This window comes from Chenopodium album, chromosome 5 (genome assembly GCF_948465745.1).
Source record: "Chenopodium album chromosome 5, dcCheAlbu1.1, whole genome shotgun sequence".
NCBI lineage: Eukaryota > Viridiplantae > Streptophyta > Magnoliopsida > Caryophyllales > Amaranthaceae > Chenopodium > Chenopodium album.
The window spans coordinates 47,962,614-47,966,737 of NC_137838.1; the positions used below are offsets into that span (position 1 = coordinate 47,962,614).

Below are 4,124 nucleotides of genomic sequence, written 5' to 3' on the forward strand. Positions count from 1 at the left end.
GATTTGAGAGATGAGATTTAATACCGGTAAATTAACTATGTGATTGTAATACGTAGCGAAAGCCCTTTATGATCTGATTAATTGATGCATTGATGATTGATTATTATGTTTTACCTTGTAATATTATTTATTGGTGAAACTATGCCCTAGATCTTTTATTCATTGATTTCCCCTACTTTTATTCTTCGTAGTATAGTTCCTTTAAATAACAACAAATTGGTTACTCAATAATTTAGATTACTCTTGATTAATTAGGAATAAATAAACTTGTTTCCCCGTGGTTCGACCCTTCTTCCCTATCTGCATAGTTAGTGGATTTGATAAGGTGATTTGACTTTAGCCTGTAAAAATTTGGCGTCGTTGCTGGGGAAACGATTTCATTTTTATTTCTGATTGTTTTTTGTAGTCTAGATTATTCCCTCTTGTCTCACAGAACGTTAGTTCTTTGAAGCAATTCTCATATTTGACTTTTAGTTCTTTGTTTATGCCCAGGTGTTCTAGATCAGATTATATTCCATCAGATCATGAGATCGAGCACTCTTTCCATAGACAAAAGAATCTCTATAGGCAAATCCTGGCGCCTTATGGGGATAACGATAATCATAGAGACCCTCCAACTAATTCTAGTGATTCAGAAGTGATGAGCGTCATTATGGCACTCATTTGGTTCATTTTAGGGTAAATTTCATGTTATTCTATAGATCTTTTACTTAGCTTTTCCTTGATTTTACACTTTATTTCTTTTGGTTTTTTGCATTTTCTTAATTGGATTTTTTTCATTATGCGTTTCTTGGTTTATTTTTTTTTCTCTTTTATTTGCTTGTTTTCCTTTATTTTTCAGGTTCGGGTTGCTATCCAAGTTTCACAAGGCCTATTCTAAAGTTTGGCATTGATTAGGATGTCTAGTGTTCTCCATTTGAAGCTCAAGCATGGAGAAGTGCAAGTTCCTAAAGTTCTTGAAATGTGCATTCAAGCCGTGGGGGCATTATTTCTAGTGTTGAACCCGCAAGCATGGAGTTTAGAAACTAAAAGGTCCCATGTTTATCAAGAGCATTAAGTGGAACGCACGAGTAGCATCGGCATGATAGGGAAGAAGGTTGCCCTGTCCTCAGGCGCGGGCGCACGTGGCAGCGCGGCTTGTTGGCGCGGGCGCGCCTTTCTTGGGCGCGAGCGCGCCTGTATGGGTCTTGTATGGGTCTCTGTTCCGTACCTAGATTTGCGCTGCCACGCTCTCTCTTGTAGTTGGTCGTACTTGTACGGGTTTATTTTGGGACGATCTAACTAATTTCTCTTAGTTAGTTTTACTATATGTAGATTTTCTTTCTATTTTTAGAGAGAGAGTTCAATTTTTCAAAAATTAGAATAGAATTAGGTTAGATTTTTAGAGAGAGAAACTCTAGTTTGTAAAGAGAGATGTTCTTGATTGATGATTGAAGATTGATGATTCCAAGTGTTTTTCTCCATTGAATTGAAGCAAGTTTGTAAGGATTTCTTTACTTTAATGCAATCTTTGTTTTGATCTCAATTTCTTTGTTAATTTTTCAAGTTGATTGATTTTTTAATTCGTTTATTTTTTATTAATGTAATGATGATGAATTTGTCGTTAGTTTAGTTTTGATATTAATTTCCATGAGTAGTGAGTAGTTTTCTTGCTAGGGAAATGGTGAAGAATATATGAGTAATGGATTTATGCTAATTGGGGGAAATTGATGGAGTTGATGTTGTGATTAAATTGGTTGATTGATTATGTGCATGTGTGTGTTTAATTTAGGAGTGATCAACCTAAGTTTCTCACACTAGATATCATTGTAGGTTCACATTGATACGGAAAATTGATTTGTGGCTTACATTTGTCGATTTAGTAGGTTTGCAAGTTTCCTAGCTAGAGTCTCTCATAGTTGGCGCTAGTTTGTCCTCTAGGAGATTAGCCTACCATATTCTCTTGATTGCTTAATCGATTTTCCCTCGCAACACTTGATTTAGTCATCTCCAATCCCAATTAGTTTAATTAATTACGAGTTTATGAGGATCCATACCCTAGTGCTTGATAAATTTGATTTTCGTTTCAATTGTTTGATTGGTAGAATAGACACACCTCACCTCATTGCTTCGAAATAGCTTAACTTTGACTTTAGCATTCACCTCCCATTCCTAGTGTTTCAACCCTCGACTTACTCTATGCTTGGTATAGGGGTGTGTTGAGAGATTACAAATTGTGTTTTGACCGAGGGTAGATTAGTTTACAAAGACCTAGTCTCGCCCTAGATAAAAAATGGCGCCGTTGCCGGGGAATGGCGTAGATGTTTGCTATTGTTATTGAGTCTATTTCACTAAAAATTGAAAATACAAAAAGATTTTTCTCATTTGGCTACATTTGTAGCCGTTCTACATTATTAATATTTTCCTTTGAGTTTGTGTGTGCAAGTTAACATGGTAGATATCCCAAGGGTTACATTGAAGGAATTGGGTACTCCGGGTGCATACAAGTATGAGAGCGGGATTGCTCTATTATTGATACCGGATAGTGACTTTGAAATCAAGCCGTTAATGATAACTTTTATTGAAAGGCGACCACATAGTGGAGGAATGAATGAGAGCCCCCTAAATCATCTTCAGGAATTCGAGAAATATTGCAACACAATTAAGGTGAACAGGGTAGCTCAAGAATTCATAAGGCTTAAGCTATTTCCTTTTTCTCTAATTGGAAGAGCTCAAGAGTGGCTAGACAAGGAAGTGAAGACTAATTATTTGAGAACTTGGGATGAAGTCACCAAGGAATTCCTTTCCTGTTTCTTCCATTAAAAGAAAACGGCGAAGGCAAGAGCTTTGATTCAAGTTTCAAGAAAAAGTCTAGTGAAAGTCTTTATGAAGCATGGGAGAGATAAAAAGAGTATCAACGTGAGTGTCCTTACCATGGGATCCCCACTTTCCTAATCATTCAATTTTTTTATGGCGGTTTGAATCCTCAAGGGAGAGCAAGTCTAGATGCCGGAGCCGGATACCCAATAATGAATAACACTAAGGAAGAGGTTGTAGGTATCATTGAGGATATAGTTAGAAACTACATGGAATGGCAAGATGGTGAGAAGGAGTCGATAAACATGAGTATTATAATGGGATGCTCAATGGAACTACTCAATGCTACCAACAATTTGTCGATTCAAATTTTGGATTTAGGAAAGGAGGTAGTTTCTATCAAGTATAAGATCGAGAGCGGGACCTCACAAGCACCAATTCTTCCCTCCCAAATTAAGGGGATAGGTACTTCTTCTTCTAACTCTCCTCCATCTTCTTGTTGCATGATTAGAGAATGATGGTTTTGTGAATTGTGTGGAATGAATGACCATGATGCTTCTATTTGCCCTAATGTTCCTTGTACTGAATATGTTGGGAGTGAGAATTAACATGTGAACTTAGTTGCTAATAACAATGTTGGACCAAGATTTGATGCTAAAAGGAATGTTGGAAGTAGGAATTATCACAACCAAATGAACTATGATAATTATTACCAAAATGGCGGTTATAGAAACCATGGAATCCAAGGGAATTATGGTAGATATAACAATCAAAGTACGGGAAATATAACAAAGGTCATGGCCAAGGATATGGGGACTATAACCAAGGTTATGGTAACCATAATCACGATAGTGGCCAAAATCAATGTATAGGTAATTGGAACGTTCAAAGTAGGGGAAATTTCCAATCAAATGTTCAAACAGATGCTCCAGTTGGATTTATTCCAAATACCCAAGAGCATAGTGATAATTTGTATGATCAATAATTTTCCTCTAGGAGTTTCTTGTAAGGTGTCATAGAGAAGCAAGACAAATTGTTGGACACCTACATGACCCTAAGCAATGAGAAATTCAATGACATGTTAACTTGCCATAAGGGGTTGGAGACCCAAATTTGTCAATTGGCTAATGAGTTTAAGGAATTTACAAATCTTTCTTCTTTGACTTCACCAAGCTTAGATCTTAAGAGCCCTATGAATGCTATTGTAACTAGAAGTGGTAGGGTCCCTAGGAGTGAAATCTCTAAGAAGAGTGATGCTAAAGATAGTCCTAGCAATGGCTAAATTGAGAATGAGGGAGATGAGAATACTTTAGTTGAGGAATTCAATA

General features: G+C 36.7%; 1 non-coding gene across 1 annotated transcript; it reads right to left on the bottom strand.

The window, feature by feature from the left end:
• Window positions 1-2,815: 2,815 nt before the first annotated feature.
• LOC145633476 (small nucleolar RNA R71) lies at window positions 2,816-2,920 on the bottom strand. The gene has a single exon (XR_014112800.1). It is a non-coding gene; the product is annotated as a small nucleolar RNA R71 (small nucleolar RNA).
• Between the last annotated feature and the right edge of the window lie 1,204 nt (window positions 2,921-4,124).